Source organism: Ursus arctos, unplaced genomic scaffold (assembly GCF_023065955.2).
Source record: "Ursus arctos isolate Adak ecotype North America unplaced genomic scaffold, UrsArc2.0 scaffold_4, whole genome shotgun sequence".
In the NCBI taxonomy this organism is placed as follows: Eukaryota; Metazoa; Chordata; class Mammalia; order Carnivora; family Ursidae; genus Ursus; species Ursus arctos.
In genome coordinates, this window is record NW_026623056.1 from 59,536,987 (window position 1) to 59,560,963 (window position 23,977).

At 35.9% G+C, this 23,977-nt stretch overlaps 1 pseudogene; it reads left to right on the forward strand.

The window, feature by feature from the left end:
• Nucleotides 1–12,472: 12,472 nt before the first annotated feature.
• LOC113270652 (elongation factor 2-like) lies at nt 12,473–17,887 on the forward strand (annotated as a pseudogene).
• Nucleotides 17,888–23,977: the final 6,090 nt, after the last annotated feature.

Below are 23,977 nucleotides of genomic sequence, written 5' to 3' on the forward strand. Positions count from 1 at the left end.
AAATTCCTTTAGAGGCACTTCATAAAAGCAGTAATCCTTATTATCAATAAACTTAAAGTGCTCAACCTCATCAGTAATGGAAATAAAAATGAAAATCACAATTAGACGTCACTGTTCCTCTAGAATGCCTAATTATGAAAAATGCAAACAATATCAAGTATTGGTGAAGACATAAACAACTGAAACTTGTATATTACTACTGTTGTGTATCAACGAAAGCATAATTTACTTCAATCACTTTGGGAAATTCAGTTTACAAAGGTGAATATACATTATCCTATGAAGATTTTATACATATATGTACATAAGTACACCAAACATAAATGTGCACATAGGTGTGCCAATAAAGGGCATATGTGGCAGCAGTATACTTCCAAAAAATTGTAAACCATCCAAATACTCACCTACTATAGAATGATAAGTAAATACTGATATTATCATATGACAAAATACTAAACCCAGTAAGAAAGTACAAAGTGTTTCTAGATACAACATGGATAAATCTTACAAACATAATGCTGAATAAAAGAAGCCAGACATGCAAAATCAATCAATCAACCAATCAATCAATCCCACACAATGTTGGATTTCAAATAAGACAATACTAATTTATTTGATGAAACTAACAGGAATCAAGATAGCAGTAGTTAACATTACAAGGTAGTATCACTGGAAGTTCTGATAATATTCTAATTCTTGATTCTCGTGCTGGTTATTTAAAAATTCATCAAATTGGAAAAGTTGGGCCTCTGCACTCTTCTTTATTAGTTATGTATCAGTTTCCTAGGTCTGCTATAACAACCAGAAATTGGGAAGCTTAAAACAACAGAAATTTATTCATTCACAGTACAGAAAGCTACAGTTGCAATATCATGGTGTTGGCAGGGTTAGTTTCTTTTGGAGGTTCTATAGGAGAATCTATTCCATGCCTCTCTCCTGGTTTTGGGCAACTGTCAGCAATATTTGGCATTTCTGTTTGTAGATCCATTACTGCAATCTTTGGCTCTATTTTCACATGGCCTTCTTCTCTATGTTTCTATGTGTCCTTTTCTGTCTCTTATAAATAAAGTCATTGGACTTAGAGCCCACCTTAATTTCAGTACAAACTCATCTTGATCCTTATCTTAAGTACATTAGCAAAGACCTTATTTCCAAATAAGGTCACATTCTGATGTTCTGGGTCAATATAAATTTGGGGGAGCCAGTATTCAACCTGTTACAGTTATGCTTCAATAAATTACTTTTTAAGAATATACTGTGAAAATAATAATTAGGTTAATCAAGTGTTTAAAACTCATGGGGGTGCATTAGTCTTAAGCTAAATCTATTCTATGGGACAACAGAATTGTATTTTGAATCCTTTTTTATCATCCATAAGAATCACATAAATAAGCATATATATATTTTTTTCTAACAAAAAAATGTTTCTACCATATTTGGAGAATATGAGTATTTTCCATCATCTATGCTAGATGTTGCTTCTTTTCCCTTGACTTTGATACAATAGATTTATAATTTGAAATTTGAAAACATGGGAAAGCAAAACAAAACTGATTTTATGAATATTGATTAACTTTTAGTAACTACATTTATAAGCTTAAAATCAGTGATCATAGAATGAATGTACTGATATTATACTGTTAATAATGCTATACCTTAGTATCCTACAAAACTAAATGTGATCTTTGAAGTTGAAATTTGTAAACCAAAAGGCTTTATTTCTTATATTAGAATACAATTTAAAAAACCATCCGAAACACACATCAGATTAAAGACATTTATCATATAAATATATAATTATAGCTATCTTACTGATAAAACCTATTTTTTTTAATTTTAAAGACAGTTTTAGATTTAGTTCTTTTTCACAAACCAATTCCTTTCTCATTTTGCATGCAATATGTTCATCATGATTTTCTATGTGGCATATTAGAATAAAGAATTCTGTCTTTATTTAATCCATATAGCTTTTAAACTAAATCTCAATTTCCAAATTAAGAAAGCAGTGTTTTAGCACTGCTTGTTTATATGCATACCAAAATGCCTTATCTTGGTTTTATGATGTTGTTTGTAAACTCTGGAGATATTAATGCTAATTTCATCTTTGTTACATCTTGGATAATCTGTCCTGAGGCTTTGTGTATTGCTGACATACAATGTTCAGATTTTATTTTTCCTTAGTGGATCCTGTTGTTTAGTCCTGCTATCACTAAAGCTTGTTATTATTTATCCTGCTCATCCAGCTGCAAGGTTCAATCCCTGTCCATCATGTTCTCTAATGCCCAATGTCTGTAACTTCCTTTTTGTTTTTGTTTATTGGCATAAGCTCTTTTTCCCCTTTGGGAACATCACAGCTGGTCTAATGGTAAGAATCATTTAAAGATATTCTCATTTTCAAAATATAGTTTAGCCTTTACATAGAGAAAGAGAGAGGGAGAGAGAAAATAATGGTGTTTTTCAATAATAATGTTTAAAATAGGAAATTAATTACAGAAAGCTATTGGAAAACAAATTCAGTCAGTATAGAGTTATAGTATCAGGCCCCCAACATATAAAAGATATTTTTCAAAAAAAAACATCAAAAAACCCCCAAAACATTGGTCTTTCAAATTGCCTGGGCGAAGAACTATTAAACAACAGAACTGTCTCAGAAAAACTACATTGGTGGTATGAAGACCAGTTAATAAAGTTATGAAATAGAACAGTAGACTTTGTCATCCCAAAATGTATGGATTAACAAAAATTATTTGGTAAAACGGCATACTTCAGATAGAGAAAAATCTTCTATTCTATACCACTTGCATATAATACAACAAGTGGTAAAAGACAGTTGTAAGGTGTGTGGCAGATGTTCTAGGTGTCCCATTCCATATCACCTTGGCACTTGCCATTCCAGGCATTCAGAAGTCTTGCTACTACAAGCTCCTGCAACTCTTCACCTGATGACTTTCCCACAAGCATTTAGCTCAAAAGCAAGCTAAAAAAGCTAGGCAAGATTCCCAGGGAGCAGCCATCATCCACTGACAGACAATATAAGCAAATAATTATGGTATCTTCTTTATCCCATGGGTGGGAAAACACATATGTCTAACTCTAAGTTACCCCAGGTCTGCATATCATCATTAGCAGCAGCAGCTAGGGGGCTATTGAGAAATTCTAGGGGACCAACCATGACCTACTATGTCAGAATCTCTGGGGACAAGCTTCAGAATCTGCTTTAACTAGATTTTTTTTTTTTTTAAGAGTCAGAGAGGGAGAGTACAAGCAGGAGGAGTGGCAAGCAGAAGGCAAAGAGGTTGCCCGTTGAGCAAGGAGCCCGATGTGGGACTTGATTCCAGGACCCCGGGATCATGAACTGATCTGAAGGCAGATGCTTAACCTACTGAGCCACCCAGGCATTCCTGTTTTTTTTTTTTTTTTTTTTTTTTTAAGATTTTATTTATTCATTTGACAGAGAGAGAGAGACAGCCAGCAAGAGAGGGAACACAAGCAGGGGGAGTGGGAGAGGAAGAAGCAGGCTCCCAGCAGAGGAGCCTGATGTGGGGCTTGATCCCAGAACGCCCAGGATCACGCCTGAGCCGAAGGCAGAGGCTTAACGACTGAGCCACCCAGGCGCCCCAAGGCATTCCTGCTTTAACTAGATCTTTAAGTAGTACTTATATCTGCTAAAATGTGAGAAGCATTATTTTACACCAGGAATCAGGAAACATTTTTTCTGTAAGGGGTCATATATTATTTTCTCATGCTGCCTCAGCAAATTACCACAAATTAAAGTGGTTTAAAACACCACAATTTTATTATCTTACAGTTCTGGAGGTCAGAAGCCCAACATTGGCCTCACTGGGCTAGAGTCAAGGGATTAGTAGGACTAGTTCCTTTTGGAGGCTCAACAAGAGAATGTTTCCTTTTCTTTGCCAGCCTTGAAGTGTGGTCCCTTTCTCTATCTTCAAAACCATATGATTTCACTCAGATGTGGAATTTAGGAAACAAACCATAAGGGAAGGGAAGGAAAAATAAAATAAGATAAAAGCAGAGAGGGAGGCAAATCATGGGACGGTTAACTGTAGAGAACAAACTGAGGGTTGCTGGAGGGGAGATGGGTGGGGAATGGGGTAATTGGGTGATGGGCATTAAGGAGGGCACTTGATGTAATGAGCACTGGGGGTTATATGCAAATGATGAATCACAAAATTCTACCCCTGAAACTAATAATATACTATATGTTAACGAAATAGAATTTAAATTTTAAAAACACGAAGTGACTTTATATCTCCTTCACTGATGATTTTTGTTACATCGCCTTCCTCTATTTGACTTTCCTTCCTCCTTCTTATAAGGACCCCTGGGTACACAGGATAATCAGGATAATCTCAAGATCCTTAACTTAATCACATTCATAAGGTCTCTTTTGCCAGGTAAGGTAACATATTCACAATTTCTGGGGATTAGGACATAGGCATCTTTAGAGACGGTATCATTCAGCCCATCACAGGCCAGACAATAAATATTTTAAGTATTTTCTGCCAACAGGCAAAATTGAGGATATTAGGTAGATACTTACATAACAAGAGAGAAACTCCTGCCTTGCCTCATTTTCCTGGAATGGCCCATCCCAGGTGGTGGGCCTGTTTTGGCTCAAATGGAAAAATCTTCCAGAAGAATTGGCTCAGAGGGGTATCTGGTAATGGGAAATGTTGGATATCTCCTCATCAGTTTCATTCTCCACCTAAGGAATCCCTGCATTCCCTTCTCTCCTCCTAAAGAATTTTGCAAACTCAATTTGGGCATCTGGACAGAGATGAGGTCACATTCTGAGTTCCTGATACCCAGGCTGAGATTCCAATGCTAGGTGCCTAAAAGTTGCCAACAGGGGGAAGTGCCCAAAGTGAAGGTGGCGACTGGCACAGGCTCTGTGCAGGACTATTGCAGCCACTGGCTGGGGTGACGGGTGCTGGAAGCATAGGGAGGGCATCTAGACTTGGTCTCTGTGGCTCACAGTGCTAGACTGCTGGAGTGGTGCACTTAACTGCAGGGGGTACAAAAACAGGCGATGTGGCAGATTTGACCTGAGGGCTGTAATTTCCTACTTTCTATTGTATACCATATTCTAGAAGTTACCATTGGAATTGAGCACCAGTTGCCTATAGCAATGACCTGCTTATATCTATATGCTCTATTTACTTCCTTCCCTACCTCATTTTTTCTCCCCTCAACTAATGCTTCCTGAAATAACTTCCCAAATAAACTACTTGCACTTAAATCCTTCCTTTAGGAGCACTGCGGGGATAATACAACTAGAACATGTTTTGACCAGAAACGGTAACAATATTTTCAAAAGTTAGTTCTCCTTGTCAAATGTATACCAACTATAAACTTGATTTCTCATGTAATATCAGGTTTTTAGTAGATTGAAAAATATGTACTTTTCTTCCCCAAATACCTATGTTTTACCCACTTTTCTCCAGTTTATCTGTTTGTTTACTTATTGTCATGGTACCATATATAGATGGGAAAATATAATAATATTAATAAGACAAAATCCATGGAGGATCGCTAAATGAAGTAAACGAGAGGGAGAAATTCTCTAGAAATACCAGAAAATTAATGATGACTAAAAGACCACACTGCATTGCAATTTGTTGCTTGACCACTAACGTTTGAAAATCATTCTAGAAGAATAAAGAGCTAGCATTGTTTTGCCCACTTGGCAAGACATTTTCTAAGTCCACTAGTAGTCAGTCCTCTCCTGAAAGCCTGAATGATGTTTCTCCCGTACAAGGTCAAAATGCAAGTTGGAAGTCAAAAAAATGTTTGCTTTCAATCAGATGAAAGGAGGACCATTTTAAAACTACCTTCATATTTATGAAGAAGGTATTTTCCTGTCTGAGGGGGAAAAAAATAATAAGATGCCAGGGGTGGAATATTCAGAAAGATAATTTATATATTTCAGGTATGACTTAACCTGTTTTGATTAGAAAATAAAATCTAAATTTTTATCCAATGTCAAAGAACACCATATATAAATTTTTCAAAAATATTTAGCTAAATGCAACAAGAACCCATATTTTACAAGTTTTAACTAATCAAGCTAACAGTTTTCACAACATATCTTCTTCTAATATCATAATTAGAAAGAAACATTTCATGTAGTGCAATTGTCACTAGCAAGATTCCAATTTAACTATAATAGCATTAGTGAGTAACAGGGCATGGAAATGAGCTGTACAAACTGGCAGCATAAGGAAAAGATTTTATACCCATATTCTATTTAGAATGTGATCACTACCATCTTAGTGCCTCTGTGATTGCTCAATTTCTCAGGTAAAAATAAACTTTACATGTTTAAACAGTTAACATTTAAAATGAAAAATCCAAGTCTATATAGAATCAAAGTTTGAGGCAAGGATATGATTCATGTTTCCTTTACCTGCACTCTCCCCCATACACACATACCTAAAATCAAATAAGACCTAGTGTCTCAATTAATAGTAAATTTCATATAGACTAAAATATGCTCACCCATTTTAAGCTACTCTTTTGTCTCAGATTTTCAGTATACTTGGTTATATGCAGGTATAGATATAGATTAAGACTGGATAAGGTATTTGCAATATAGGGATTTATGCAGGTGTGAACAAAGAATGATGGAAGTAAATATATTTATTAATTCTGATAACTTTTGGACATACGACAAGGAGGTAATTCCTAAACTAGGAAACACTTTCATTATCTTTCCAACCTATACATTCTGAGGTAGTTTTTTTTTTTTTCATTTAAATGATCCAAGGTATAGTACATCATTAGTTTTTGATATAATGTTCAGTGATTCATTAATTGAGTGTATCACCCACTGCTCATCATATCACATGCCCTCCTTTTTTTTTTTTTATTTTTTTAAAGATTTTATTTATTTATTTGACAGAGAGAGAGAGACAGCCAGCGAGAGAGGGAACACAGGCAGGCGGAGTGGGAGAGGAAGAAGCAGGCTCCCAGCGGATGAGCCTGATGTGGGGCTCGATCCCAGGACTCTGGTATTACGCCCTGAACCAAAGGCAGATGCTTAATGACTGAACCACCCAGGCGCCCCTATCACATGCCCTCCTTAATGCCCATCACCCAGTTACCCTATACCACCACCCACCTCCCTTTCCACAACCCTCAGTTTGCTTCCTGGAGTCAACAGTCTCATACAGTTTGTAACATATCCACTATTATAATATATTTGATTATTTATTTATTTATTTTTGGGTTTTTTTAAAATTTCTTTTTAAGTAAGTTCCACACCCAGAGTGGAGCCCAACACAGGGCTTCAACTCACAACCCTGAGATCAAGACTTGAGCTGAGATCAAAAGTGGGACACTTAACCAACTGAGCAACCCAGGTGCCCCTAAATTTGACTATTTATAAAATAAATGAAATATTGTTACTATAAGTCAAACACTTAAAAATTAAGGTGTACTAAATTTCAGTCTGTAGTGAGCTATTAATTAAAGATGAACATATTGTATATTTCAACAGAGCAGAAGGAAATTTGCAGGCCTATGAGATATTTGCAGTTTTAAAATAGATCACAAGTAAGAAACATTACTCTATGGATTTTATATCCATGAAACTCTTATTAAATTTTAAAATGAAACAAATAATGTGTTTTGTTCCAAAGGTATGATTGACTTAATATGTTGAAATTTCTTATAGCTCCTCCATGACCAGTTAGTAGATGTATAATGGCATGTGTCTTTTCCTATAATATGTGATGTACTTTTGGTGAACATGCACTGTATTTGTTGCTTCCATAACTCTTCAAATTATCTAACAGAAAGCTGTCTACACACTTCTTAACACAGCGTCTTTTAGCACTCAGCTTCTCTGGATTTTTCATATAGGAATTCTAATTAGAGAAAGCATGGCTAAACTATGTCTTAAAAGGCAATTTTTTATTATTTATATTTATTGTTTAAAATGGCATTGTTAATGTCTATATTTGTATTAGTTTTTATGTTAGTTTTATTTTTTGAGATGTAATTAAATACAATAAAGTCTAAGTATTTATAGTGTAGGATTTGATAAATTGTGACAATTTTTACACCTGTGAGGCAATGAATACAATCAGGATATTGAACTCATCTCCATAACATACAAAAATTCTGTGTCAACCAAGCCACCCCTAACATTTCTCAGGCAATAACTTATCTTATTTCTGTCATCTTCAGTTAGTTTGAATTTTCTTTAATTTTCTTTAAGTTAGGTCATATAGTATATACTCTTTTTGTGTGTCTTATTTCATATAGCATAATTATTATAAGGTATATCCACGCTGTTGCATGTATCAATAATTCTTTTCTCCTCCCATTTTTCCTTCCTTCCCCTCTTCCTTCTTTAGCTGAGTAGTACTTCAATGTAAAGATACAGCATTATTTGTTCACCCATTCATCTGTTCATTCATATTTTGATTGTTCTGTTTTAGGATATTATGAATAAAACTGCTACAAAAATTTGTGTATAAATCTGTGTATGGGTATTTGTTTTTTTTCCTCTCAGGTAAATATTCTAGTTGGATCATACAGTAGTATATGTTTAACCATTCAAGGCTTAGGTCTATTATCTTACTATTTGTTTCTATTTTTCCATGTGTTCTTTGTTACCCTCTTCTTCCCTCTGCTTTAATTAATATTAATTGAATATTTTTATGAATTCATAAATCACTTTTTTCACCAATTAACTATAAATATTTATTTGGTTATTTTGGTGATTGCACGTTTATAGTAATACCTTTAACTTTTCAACACTTCAAGTGATATTAAACCACTTCATGTAAAATGTGAGAACCTTATAATAATATAATATACTTCCATTTCTCCCCTCCTGGCCATTCTGTTATTGCTGTCATACATTTATTTCCTCATATGTTATAACTTCACACCGCCTTGTTTGACTTTGATATTACTTTGATATGTATAAATACATGTATAAATACATATCCATTCAGAACCCATGCAGGTGAACTTATCTGAAAATAGTGTCTTTGTAGATATAATCAAGTTAAGATGAGAACATAGTGGATTAAGGTGGGCCTTAAATCCAATATGACTGATGTCTTTATAAGAAGAAGATTATTTAGACACAGACCCACAAGGACAGCACCATGTAAAGGACAAAGGCAGAGAACAGGGTGATATATCTACAAGTCAAGTGATTTCAAGAATGGCCAGCAACCACCAGAAACTAGAAGGGAAGCATAGAATGGATTCTCTCTCAGAACCTCCAGCAGAAACCAATTTTGTCAGTACTTTAATTTGAAGTTCTAATCTGAATTATGAGAAAATAAATTTCTGTTGTTTTAAGCCACCCAATTTGTAGTAGTTTGTTACAGTGGCCCTAGGAAACTAATAAAACTCCCTTAGTCTTTATGTACATAAGGCTGCAGCTGAAGCTGGAGCTTCAGTTGTAGATCTATTGGAATATGTTTATTTCACAAATTAGAATAGTAAATTAATGGAATCCTTATTTCCTAGTGATAGTGAACGTTTATGTGGATGTAATAAACTTGGGGTCCTTGCTTTTTGTTGCCCTTTTAAGATGTGTCTAGGGTTATTGTGCAAAAAGAAGGATTTTCCAGAGAGTGGGGCCAAAGATAAAAAAGAAAAGATCGGAGAGCTATTTCTAACGAGGAGAAAAATGGCCTAATCAAGACTTCCTACCCCAATATTGAGTCTCCCCCTTATGTTTTCCAGAAGTATTTCAGGATTTCTACGACCCATTGTCTGCTATAAGCTTCTCACTCTTACCCTTCCCTGAAATAATTACTTATTGTGGATACCATATATATATTCACCATAATATTTTGGTGTACGATAAGGAAGTAACTTCACTTCTTTATTGTATTATTGTTGTTACTGTCATTATTTTAGATGATAAGTTGGCAATTTGAATGTGAGCAGATATAATTTATAACACACTTGAACAGAAAAGATAACTTAAAGTTTCTATTAGCAATTTTGCTTTTTTCTTTTGCCAATAGCAGAGATGTCCCAAGCAGAGATTGTTCCTTTAATCACAGTCCAAAATGAAAAGACACATGGAGCATACATATAGCTGCTGACTAAAAGTAAATGTACTTAAATTACTAAAAGTAATGTTCTATGCCACTGAAGTTTGGGGGCTGTTTGTCACCAAAGCAAATCTGTCTAAAGACAGCCTTTAAAACTAAAAATGTAACAATAGTTACAAAACTAATTTTAATGGCTGGCAGATGATTAAGGGGTGAAATGAAATTTTGTAAATTTCTTCATCTCTCACAGCTTAGATGGAATATATATTGTTGTAATTGAAATATTATGTTAAAAATGGAATATGTGAATACATATTGTTGTAACTGAAACATTACAATAAAAATAAAAAATATGACTACTACCATTTAATATTTTTTTCTTAACCCTCTTTCTTATTTGTAGCCTTAAGTAACATTTATCAGAAGTTCAGTAAATGTGTGTCCATTGTAATGGGACTTTGTGGAAACTTGTATCATGATTTGTAGTCTCTTTCCACATTCATGAATTGGGCTATCCTTGTAATGTGCTTCGGGCAATATAATACAAGGGAAATGACAGTGTATCAGTACTGCATTTAGGCCTCAAGTGGTATTGAATACTTCTATTTTCTGGGATTCATCCTATCACTGTGAGAGCAAGCCAAAGATAGCTTACTGGAAGATGAGAGACAGGGGGATGTTAGAGCCAGCTCTTATTGACTTGGAGGAGTCAATTGTGTGCATCTTTTACCAATTTCACATTCAGTTACATCACATCATCACATTGGTAGACTGAAATTATCAAGGCTGAGCATTGATCTGCCTTTGTGAATCAAATTGTTTTTTCAATTTTATCTCTTCATACCGGGGTCTTAATTCAGTAAATTTTTCAACATTTGAAGTCCCTGAGTTTCTGAAATCTCTTTTTTAACTTTTATTCCTAGTTGCAAACTGGCTACTTTTTTTCTGAGCTTGCCTTTTTTAAAAAAATATATTTCTTAAAGAAATCACCCCAAACTGAAACACATTACCAATTCCAATCTTTAGATCTAAACATTTCTTAGTTATCCAATCTTCCTTGTAAATTATTCCAAACAATTTTATCAAATATTTTACTAATGCAATCTTCAACTTCTGATAAAAGTTGTCTTTTACAATCTGCTAAATTTACAAGGCAATTCCACCTACTTTATTTTTTAAGGGAGCACTCTACTTTTGATACCATGTACTGGGGGTTTGTCTCCACATTATATTCTCTCAAGAATGTAATTTGGTGGGGCCTCTACTGTCTGCAGAGACCTAGGCTGCTGTGGCAGTGAAAGGGGACATGGCAAATCATGCCCGCTTCTTAGAGGTTTCTACTCTAAAAAAACAAACAAAACAAAACAAACAAACAAAAAAACATGACTTCATATAATACCTGGTGTGGCAAAGAATAATACTATCATTTTCCCAGAAAGAGGAAAAGCAAAAATCTGACAGTAACATTAATGATTACCACTGTTACTATTAAAAGAAGAAATAACAGAATATCACATAAACCAGATATAAAGAATGGCATGATTAAAGAAAGACAGACATAGTGGCTATTGCTTATTTTGGAGTATGTTTATATAATCACATGCAGAGTGCAGAGTGCAAGAGTGAATATGAAAAGAGAGCCAGCATTTGGATGACTGCACAGAGATAGTATCAATGACCAGTTAGTCTTAACAAGAGCAGCAGGGATAGAGAAGAGAAACTATAGCAACACCCATATGAGTAACCACATGGGGCAAGAAGAGGAAAAGTAAAAGAGGTGTGCCTCAGTTTCATTCCTGGGACAGCTATCTGGCTAGTTTTTGGGAAAGAAGGAGGTGAGCATTAAAATGAATATGAAACTGAAGCTTTAAAGTTGGACAAATTTTTGTCCATAATTGAAATGACCAGAAAGCTGGAAATGTTCACAAGACAGGTACTACTGTGGAATTGAAAGGGAGATTTTAAAACATGGCTGAAGGCAGTATTTGTATACAAATAAAATAGGTATACTCATTTCTTATTATTGGTGGATAGTTATGTTCTAGAAAGTCACCACACATGCTGAAATAGCAAATACAGAACCACTGCTCCTAGGGAAAACGCAGGGTAGTATTTCTGAGAACTGATCACAACATCTTTATTAACTGATCAATATATAACCTTGTTTTATGTGTTTCTGCTTAAAGACACCTTCTTTAATATATATTGTTGATTAATTAGCTTTGAACTAATGGCAAATAGCAGTATAACGCTTGCAGCTTATATAACACATGTATTTTCTTTGTAAGACACATTGTAGGCTTTTGCACTTAGGAACACTAGATAGCATTTCCGCATTACATTGGAGACCATTTTAAGAAGCTAAATCAACAACAAAAAGCATAAATACATAAAAACAAAACAAAATAATAAAAAAATGAAGTATGGCACCAAATAATGAGGGATATGACAGAAGGAAGGATGATGAGTTTGAGACTATTCTACTTGTAGGTGAGAAATGTTGAGTGTACCTTGACTCTACGGTTTTGTAACATAGTGCAAAAGTCCAAGACTCTAAGAAGTGTTGTGAGAGCACAGCAAATAAGATACGTCTGTGGTTGGAGTAAGGAGTTCTAGTTTGGAGTTCAAGAAGAACTTTTCAAAGTTCTTTTAAAAAATAATTTTGAATAAATAATAAATGTATACATATATATTTGTATAAATATGTATTTATAATTGTAAAAGATTACAAAGCAGCAGGAACATCAAAAACGAGCTGTCTCTTTTACTCAAGTCCTCCTAACTATTCAGAACTCCTCATTAGATGACAAATAGTGTTATGCAGAGGGAAGGAAGCTAGAAGGACATGGCATTTGAGCAGGGCTTTAATAGGTCGTCTGGATTTGGAGAGATGAAGATGGATTATCAGTGCATTTATAGGGACATTATGAGAAAATCTTGATTGAAAGAAATCATGGCGAGAAATTGCGAGGAGGCTCGAAATAAGAAGAAAATTGCCAATTATAGATTTAGTAAGAAGTTCTAAGTAACATGATCATAATACAATTCTCTTTTGAATCATGAGTTAAATATGCCAAGGAGTAGAAATTCTATCAGTTGATCTCAGAAGTGTATTCTTAATTTCCCTTCACTGTTAAAATTGTTCCTTAATATCCAATGAAAATCTCCACCTATTAATTTTATCCCAAGTGATTTATTTTAGTAGGAAAAGGATTATATAAGACTACAAGAAAACCAAATCAAACAGTAAAAAGAAATTAATAAAATACAACCTTGTTTGAATTTAACCGTTATTTCTGATAGTTTCAAAAGCCTTTGGGGTTTTAAACAAACTCAACTGAAATAGTTCTACAGTCCCATGAAGTAGGGGCAGGCATTATAATCTCTATATTACAGCTGGGAACCTTGAGGCACAAAGCCATTTAAGTGATATGTCCAAGGTCACTGAGCAAGTCACTGGTGAGGCCAAAAATAGAATCCCAATTCTTCAGCTAGTTCTTTGTTCAGAAGACCATAGTGGTTCTTTTATTACTCCAAGGATAAAATTCAGCTTTATATCAGAGGATTTTTTTTTCTTACGTGCCAACCAAAAAATCAACATTTAAAAAGATCATTGAATTGATATTAAATCAAATCATATTTCATGCTTGAGATTTTAAAGTTACTCTTAGAAAAATGTTTTTTTGTTGTTTAAGAGGAAAATATCCATACATAGTTTTTTGCTGTTATCATCTTTTTCATAAAACTTTTCTCTCTCCCCTAAATATTTAATGGCTCTATTTAACTACGAATATGTTCTGGTTTCTGCACAAGAAAATGCAAGCCATAGTAATTGGCTTAGCCTTCAGACAGCTGAGTCAGCAAGAAATCAGCCGGCCTATAGAAACCTTTTTATTTTCTATCAGTTTTTCAGAGTTTTAAGCCACTGAAATATATTGAAAAAATCTGGGAGGGAACTAAACCATGCAAATTAACCTTACATCTGCTTTATAGAACTCTCGAACCTCCAGATTTGTAATTCCTTATCTATGGCTGCTCAAACAATTTTCTGGTTCATAATGCTGTCAGTGCCATGGTGGAAAAGGAAAGTGGATTATAGTCTCCAGTACATATTTGTCTAAAAGTGCTTCTATTTTTCCAGTCATGAAAAGAATCTTTTTCCACTCTTATGGGAATCCTTGAGAGCTAGAAATTCTACTTTTTGAGCTTCATATCTATACATATGGATTTTGTGAAAAATGATTTTTATAAAGTTCAAAGTTGTTAAATATTTTAAAAGAAATATATGTTCACATACACTAAAAAGTAGTATAGATATATTTCTCTCTCATTATATGTATATGTATGCCTATGTATAACTCACATGTATATATGTTTACATATATGTAATATATATCATTTTAGAATTATGTGCAATTATAATAATAGATAGCATTTATTAAACAATCACATTGTACCAGGCACTCAGTGAAAGTTTTTATGTATAATTCATTTATCCTCATCACAGCATTATGGAATGATTATTATTATTACTTTGACTTCCTTCACGAGGAAATTGAGACACTAAGAGCATAAGTCAATTGCCCAAAGTTACAGAGCTTTTATGTGAGAAAGCAGGGTTATAAGTACAGGGTTATAAACACATTGTGTGTGAATAGGAATTATTTAAGGACATGTGAGTAAAATAAAAATGTAAAGTCTAGAGGTTTAGTCAAAATTGACTAAATCCATAAATTAAGATCCAGAGAAGAGAAATGTCTTCCATAGTTTGTACAGTCACCCAGCTCCCAAATCTGGAGGATGACTCAGGCAGCACTGCACTACTGCTCTCACAGTTGGCATTATCAAATGATGTCATAAATTGCAAAACAGGTAGGAACTATTTTTTATACAGATACCCATTTTTTTACATTAAAGTTCTATTTTTTAATAACTATCCTCAAGTGGTATTATATTGATAAGATTTCCTGCTAAAAGTTCACTAAAACAAAACAAAACAAAACAAATTCAAAACCTTTTCTGATCTCCCTTTGTTTCTGGATTGATCTCACTTTCCCATTGAAGACTTTGACTTGCTACAGGTTAAAACTTTACTCTCAAACTCAACAGTAAATTTTTCTCCCTCACCTTTCCCACCTGTAGCACAGATTAATCTTACCTTGGGCTAGAGAAAGATAGAGTTAAGGAGAGAAAATTATGGTCTGCCTTTTCCATACTTCCTTTCCTCCTTGTTTTGTGTGTTGAAGGAAAAGGGAAACTGTCCAATATTTTACTTCCTTATGCAGGATTGCAGTCTTTTCCTTGCTTGGATATAAATGTTATATTCCCTGTCTATGAGCTCCAACACACCATGATGACAAAGTATTATGTGTAACCCCGTAGGCATTTTTACATTTGTAGGTTTGGCCTCATCTCTTGACTGGCCTTTAGCTGATGAACTTCATACTACATTCCTCTAATGCTTCTGTCCCTTTTGCACCTTCATTTCCCAAATCTGTTGGTATAATGGCAAGACTATATCTCCCAATTGTATTTATCCTTCTAGCTCTGGTGGGACCGTGTAGAGTGCTTCTCCTGTACACTTAGAGAAAGTGTTTCTGCTCCTTCTATGCCTTGCAGCTTACCCATACCCATACATACAGGTAGACGCACATGCGTACGTTCTCTCCCCCTCTCTCTTTCCTTTTCTCTCCTTCCAATTCTCCTTTCGTCTGTTCATTTAGCATAGGAGCATATCAGCAAGTGCTTGTTCTAAGCAGATATATAAACAAAAAATGAAATCTGTTTCCTCTTCTTTAAGACTTTACCAATCTTTAGAAAGGAATCTCATAGAGCCCCCTTCCATGTCTTCAAGGTGGGAAGATTTTCCATGAACAGGGATCTCTCCAAAATGTCAACCACAGTATTATTTTTCCAATATTCATTCTATAGTAATTGGTGGGGATGAGTAGGATTGACATATATTCCTTCTCTAACTGGCACCTTTCAATAATTCCAATTTCTGGTGCCTCCCTGAATTTAGAATGTTAAGTTCTTAAGACAATGTATCGTCAGCTTAAGCCATAATTCTAGAATACGAGAAATCATCAACATTTTGTTTCATTGGATCAAAGATGATTCATGGGAGAGGAAGTAGCTGCAAAGGCCCTTAAGTACCATACTCTTTTGGCATCTTAATAGACTCTGACTTCATTTTTGACATTTAACTGCTGACAGCTTTCACGCCCTACCCATTCTGCCCCATAACTGGCTAAGCTGGTAATAAAGGCTGGCTGCTCCCTCCTTTGGCAAGAGTAGGAAATTGAAACCATGCAAATCCCAGCCCATTCACAGAACACTCACTCAAACCCATCCCCTAACTTCAATAAAAGCCAAACTAGTCTCTTTTCTCTGTTCTCTCCAGGTGCCACTTTTGGATCTGCTTGGGGGACTCTCCTGTATTTAAACACAGCCTTATTATGTTAGTCATAAACCTTTTCATATCCTCTCTCTTTCTGTTTTATTTTTGGTTTTTGGGTTTTGTTTTTGTTTTTTTTGGGTTTTTTTTTTTTTTTTTGGTAAGAAATCATTTTTTGTTTAGGTATAATTGACATCTAACATCCTATAACTTTCAGCTGTACAACACAGTGATTCAATATTTGTATATATTGTGAAATGATCACAATACATGCTCCCAACTAAATTCCTGGCAAGAAAGAGGGCCTGTACCTGAAGCAAGCCAGGGAATAATCTTTATGATGAGCCCTTTGAGTACATACCTTGCAGAAACATAGTAGGCCTTGTGGGAGTTGACTAGTTCCTGATGAAGATGGGCAGCTTGGAGCACTCCCACATGCAGGTGATGAAGTTAAATGGTGAGACCAGTTGTCAAAATTGCTGTAGAGGGGGAGGGTCTGAAGCAGCTGCCAAGCTGCACCCCATCGTGCAGTGCACCACCCTGGAATAGGGGATAGGGGTAGCATATTATTGCAGGGACGGTGAGCTGCACCTGGAGATCCGCCTGAAGGACCTGAGGAGGTTCAGTCCATCAAGAAATCCGACCTAGTCATCTTGTACCATAAAACAGTCAGCCAGGAGTTGAACCTGCTCTGTCTGTCCAAGCCTCTGAACCAGCATAGGAGCTGCACGTGAAGGCACTGGCCCTCCCTGACCGTCAGGCGGAGAACATCTAACAAGGCTGAGGTATCCACCCGCCAGGAACTCAAGCAACGCGCTGCTACCTAGCTGAGAAGTACAAATACGTGGCTGAGACCTGCAAGATCTGGTGTTTTCGACCCAACGGCACGGGCGCCAACATCCTCATCGGTATCACCAAGGGCGTGCAGTATTCAACAAGATCAGGGACAGCATGGTGGCTGAGATCTAGAAGGCCAAAGGAGACGGCGCTGTGCGAGGAGAACGTGTGTTACGTGCACTTTGCCGTCCACCGTATGTCGCTGCACACTGACGTCATCTAGCGCGCCTCTACCGCGGAGTGCCGAGCGTCTGGCCAAGACAATTGGAGCCCATGTGCCTTGCGGAGATGTGATACCCAGGACAAGTGGTTGGTGGCGTCTCTGGTGTCCTCGACAGGAAGCGGAGCCACATCTTCGAGGAGTCCGAGGTGGCCAGTATCGCCATGTTTGTTATGAAAGCCTTCCTGCTTGTCAGTGAGTCCTTAATCCACTGAAAAAAAGAGCTGAGGTTTAACACAAGCGGCCGGCCAGGCCTTCCCCTCGTGCCTGTGTGACCACTGGCAGATCCTGTCAAGAGACCCGTTTAACAACACTGGCCGCCCCAGTCAGGGGCGCAAAGGCTTGAAGGAAGGCATCCTAATTCTGGACAATTTTCTGGACTAGTTGTAGGGAGGCTTCTAGGAAGTCCACCTCGCCCAGGGCGAGATTCCGTGTAGCACCAGCGTCTGGCTGAAGATGGACCACAGCGAGCCCTCAAATTCTCCTCAGGACACCTCAGCACTATCCATACAGGTGGTGCTCCACCTGACAGATTTCTGGGGCCTGAACTGTGCCATCGCAATGCACAACGTTTACTCTTGATGTCCTTCTCTTTGATACTGATTTCGAGACTTAAGAAGCCACAGAAATGCCTTCTTAGCAGGTACTTATTTGACTGGTAGGGGTAGGGGAGAGGGTGGGGCACTCAACCCTTTTTTTCTTTCTCATTTCTTCAGAGGGAAACTCAAACATCCTGTTTGTTTATTTTTATTTATTTATTTATTTATGTAATGCATCAGGAAGCTTATTTAGGTAAATGGTTAATATGGATTTTCTCATAGGGGAGAGGATCAAACAGGTGCACATTTTCTTTGAACAGAGACTAGAAGGTGGGAACTCTTGTGTGGTGTCACCATGAGCAATTTCAGCTGTATTAGTACCATTGGAATAATAAATTTGATGTAGTGAAGACTATGAGAAAAAAATTTAAAAAACACTTGAATTGAATGTGGCATAATCGGGCTTATACCCAACTAAACCCAAAGTTTAGGTGGTACATGTGTGGGGGTACATCCCACCTCTGTGGGTGAATAAAACAATTGACACTGTAAGGAGGATGGCCAAACAATGACCATCACTATGGGGTCAAGGGTTGGGGGGGGGGTTCTTCTAATGCTTTTTTTTTTTGTAACTGGTTTTGTTTTCTACTGGCAAGCTTTCACTTTGAGCTGCTGAAAAATGGTTTGTGCTTTGAGCTGTGTTGCATTATGCTGCATTTGCTGAACACTCCAACATCTCCCTTACAGATTTAGCTGACCTAAGTTGAAAGTTTCTGATAATTGGCATTTAGGGACAGTAGTATGGAATTAGGGGCCTCATTAAAATGGCTATAGTTCATATGTTTTGTCTGGGAACTATTCGTGTGACTTAGGTTGAATCGTTTGTCTTAATTCTAACATAAGTCATAACTGCCTCTAGCTCAAAGGAATAACTTTTATCCTGTCACCATTGATTGCATGTCTCAACCTGGCACTGGCCACCATCATATTGCATGCTTAAGGGAAAGACTGTGGAATGTACAGGCCCATCAGTGGTTGTTCATGTGGAGAAGTAGTCACTATGTAGCATGCTGAAGACCACACTCCTAAAACAGATGACATACTGTAACTTAAAAATGCTTTTGCCTGTGTTGCAAAAAAAAAAAAAAAAAAAAAAAAAAATCCATATAGTCTGGGATATAGGGAATAATAAGGTGAAGCATACTTTTTCCCCCTGTAGTTTATATTTTGCAACTCCTCTAAGAGTAAAGGGATACCTTACTGAAATTTAGTGGGATCCACGGGATAACTGAAATTTGAGCTTCAGTACTGATAAAAGCCATGAGATGTTTCCAATTGGCACATGTGAGCAGATGTTAATCTAGAACCTTTGTTGTAAAGGCATAAAATTTAATCAGCACTCTTTCAACTATTTGTTGCAGAAATTCTTTTAGTAAATTTTGGATTTCCGGTAAAGTTTGGATTTCAAATTTAGTGAGCTGTGGACCTCTGTTTTATTTTTCTGTTTGTTTTTTGATGGTTTCTGTATGTAATTTGAGGGAATCTGCTATATCCTGCTCACATGTTTCTTCCTCCAGAGAGTCACAAATCAGTATCATAGGGTTAGGGACCCTTCCACAGCAATATTAACTTTTTTGGGTTTAAGGACCCTCAACTGAGATTGGGTTTGAATAGCCTTAGCTATGTCATGAGAGCACCATAGGTATTATTCCCTATATCCCAGACTATTATAAAATTAAATGATGTCTTTTGCACTCACACTTAGATTTATAAAATGGGCCTCCATCGACCTTACTCCTCAGCTTCCTACATTTTCTGGCTTGAGAAACATGATTGAGCAGTGGCTTGAACAGCGTACTTCTTTTTGCTCCGTATTGTCCATTCAGTGTCACTGACAAGTTCAGAGTGGCAAAAGGGGAAGCACCAAAACAGGCCAGAATGGAAGGACTGACATTGATGAGGTGAAAAAGGATCATGTCTTTAGTGCCTTTAATCATTGTTCAGCACCTCATAAGAGGATCTTGCTTCCTTAGTTAGAGTCACAGGTAGAAGTCTGGATTTTGATAAAGCATGGTTATTTGAGGTGACAAGTAGGATTTGCTGTAGAAGGTAGGAAGGGGGAAGATGAGAACTCCCAGGAGTATCAGGGAAATAAAGGATCCCTTGAATTATCTGTAATTTTTGAATTTTTCTGTAATTCCTAAATGAGGAGCCTTAGGCTATTTTAACCTTTCTCTACTCTGCCTAAAGGCAGAGTGTAGCTTTTAGGGAAGGTTGTGTTTTTGTTCAGATGTCCTGTCTGTGATCAACCTCTCTTTATTCAAAACCATTTGAGACTCAGTTTGATGAATTTAAAGTGAGGAACATTTACTTAAAAAAAAAAAAATACGGTGCTAAAAACTAAGTACAAAAGAAATAGCTGCCAGGAGTAAGATTGAGGTAAATTGTCTGCTTGAAGTAAAATAGTACATTTTCATGCAACTGTTTATTGAATATTTCAAAGTTCTAAAAATTAGGATATTAAATGATCTTTCTTGAGTCACTCTTTTTGATTGAATAGGTAGTAGAGCAAATAAATACATTTTTAACAACATGCTTTTAATTTGACAAAATGATTCTCAAACAGATAATCTTATTAATTTTATTTTTTGTCCTTAATAGAGCATATGGACACGATTTGGTTGTCAGTTACTCAAAGTGTTTAATTAGTGTCTACTATGTTTCTTTGCTAGGAAAAAAAAAAGAGAGATAACGTGAGGGAGAAAAATACTTGACAAAATATAAAAACACAAGCCACTGATTATGATATGTATTGTTAAAATACTTTTAAGCCATTCCAGTTTAACCCAGAGATGCTAGATATACAAAAATAGTGGCCTGTGTACCTATCTTATAGCCATTATATTTTAGTAAAGTTAATGACTTTTTATCTGTCTGATAGATAAGTCTGACAGATACATACTATTGATTTCTCCTTTTTGTATCTCTAATGCCAACCTTGTGTCTGCTAAATGATGGGATCAGTAAAGATTTGATAAAAGGGTGTTTAGTTATTGTGAGCCAATAAGGAAATAAGCTCCCATAAAATGGAAACACGTAGAAATATGTAAAAAAAAAAAAAAAAAAGGAAATTAAAAACAGTATGGGTAGCTTTTTGTTTTAAAAACCATTAAATTTATCTTCTTTGATAAGAGGAATATGATACCTAGATCATCTTTTGTTAGAGAAGCCCCAGTCTCTTCATATAGATGGGATGCCAACTTTGAAGTGGCCTTGAGGGAGAGCTGGTCATAATTTCAGCACAGAGTGTCCTGTGTTTGGGAAATATTTAATCAGAAGATATTGACTCCATCTTCCAAAGAATAATAGGATGTTTTCACGAATGGAAGGATTTGGTAAAATGCTTGAGGACAGGTGGAAAACAGGAAATTACCAATTGACGTCACAATGGGAATAATCTGAAGCTTCATCTTTACCATGGAATTTACATCTTGAGTCCAACTATCATTACAGAAACAGCTTTAAAATATCTGGATTATGTCTTCCCAGGAGTATCTTGTAATTCAAAGTTTATCCTATTTTGTTCTTTGTTGTTATTATTATTTTCAAAAATGCACTGTCATTTTTATCAGTTGTTCCCACTGAACTGCTAAATCAGTGACAATTGCCTCTACTTCATTTCTAAATAAAATTGTCAAAGATCTATCAATTCTCTTTCGGTAGCTGATAGTCACTTGCTATCTTATCTGTTTCTACCCTATTTCAGGATAGCATCAACTATGGCCAGACTAAGATCCTCAGAGTAGTGCTTCTCATAGTTAATTGTGCATCTAAATGATCTGCAGATGTTGGGAAAATGATTTTAATTCAACTGTTCTAGAGTGAGTCCTGAAATTCTTATTTCTCATAAACTTGCAGTTAGTGCTGTGGAGCTTGGGCTACATGTTAAAAAGTAAGGCTTCAGAGATCTTACCAATGCCCCCACCACTGCTACGGATATATCATTCCCAATAAATAAATAAATAAATACATGGAATAAGTGTGCAAAAAATCAAATTCTGATTTTTCTTATATTTTAAAAAATGTATTTTCTCAGAAATTGCAGAATTCAAATTCTAATTCACTCTTACTCTGCCTGTGGAGTAATTCAGCTCATTTTTCACTTCATGTTTTTATTTTTATAAGAACACCCTGTTTGGTGTTCAATCTTTACCCCTCCCCAAAAAACTTTCCTAAACACTATGTGACCATTATTATATAAATGCATATGAATCAAATGCTAAAGCTAATAAACAAAAAACAGAAAACTTAAACTCTTTACTTTTTGTTGCAAATAAGTCAGAGTAATAAGTAAAACTGTCAACTGACTCCATCTAACGTGATACTATTTTCTAACTTGAACACTTCTTTTATCTAAGTTAGTCTCCACACTACTTCTGAAAAGATTGAAGACTCATTGCATACTCATTTACTCATTTATATAACAGCAATATACATTGTTTACTCTGTTAGGTTCTATTTTATGCTTTTGAGCTATATTGATGTACAAGACAGATTCAGTTCTTATTCCCATGGGATTCACATCAGTAGGGGAACCAAAGTATTTTTTAAAAATTACACAGGTAAATTATTAATTGTGATTGTTTTTCAGAATTCAGTGAGATTTTAAATGAGTAAAACCTAGTATAATTGGGATTAATGCATGTTTCAGTGAAGTCTTTCCTGAAGAAGAGACATTAAATTAAAACCTGAAGAATGAGCAGGATTTAGGCAGATGAAAGGTAAAGAGTATGTGTGATAGTCTGGGGTTGGGGATAATTTGAGCATGTTTAACAAAGTGAATGCCAGTGTAGCTAAATGACAATGAATATAGTTGAGATGTCTTGAGAAGAGTTCAGAGAGGTAGGTAGCAACTAGATTATACAGGATAATGAAGGTCGTGTATAGAATTTCTTTAATGTAAGCCTTTACTCGTTTTCTCTCTATTAACTGAAATGCTTTGTCTTTGCTCCTCTGTCTGTGCTAAGTCTTCTCATCCTCCAAGTTCCATCACCTGGCACCTAATCATGATGGCTAATATTTATTAAGTCTTTGTCATTTGCCAACCCCAGTAGGAAATGCTTCACATACAGGACCTATCTATTTCCTAACTTTAGGTTATACACAGTGACTTTATCATCCTCCTTTTCAAGAGGTGATGTGTGGAGAGACTGCATAAATTATCCAGGATTATATATGGCAGATCACATTGCAAAGTCAGACTGTCTGATCTAAAGATTGTTTAACCACTAAGCACTACCGGCTCTTTTAAAAGAAATTTAATTCCATTAACCTCTTATCTAACTCTAGACAATTCAACTGAAACTCGGGGGTTCTTCGTTTTTAAGGTATTTGTTGATATATGTGTCCCTAGTGCCACCCACAACCTGGCATTAATTTCTGTTATGGAGACATTATTAAAAGAATACTCAGATTAACCAACTTTGCCTAGTGTGGAGCGAGGTCCACAGAAGGCATCCAATTAATATTTTGGAGTAAATGCCTCAGTGATCAAATTTCAGATTAATCTGTGGTTTGGCTTTGCTGTGACCATCTAGAGGCATAGTCTCCCTGAGTCATTTTAGACTAGGTTGGGACACAAAGAAGGTAGCAAGAGTTTCTTCCAAGTATAGCAAAATCCACAGTGTTGCCCCAAGAACCCTGCTACACCTCCTGTGAAGGAAAAGAGGCCCAAGAATGATTGGCTCTTCATTTCATACAAATATCCAAGAGAGCTCAATTTTCCACCGAGAGAATGTAGTTCACTTAGGAATCAATGGGACTCAGAATTCTAATAACCTGTATCTTTTTCCAGCATGCCCAAATACACAGTATTAATGTATTAATTATATATCCATTTAAGAATTCAGATAATAGTATTATGTCCAAGCTTGCC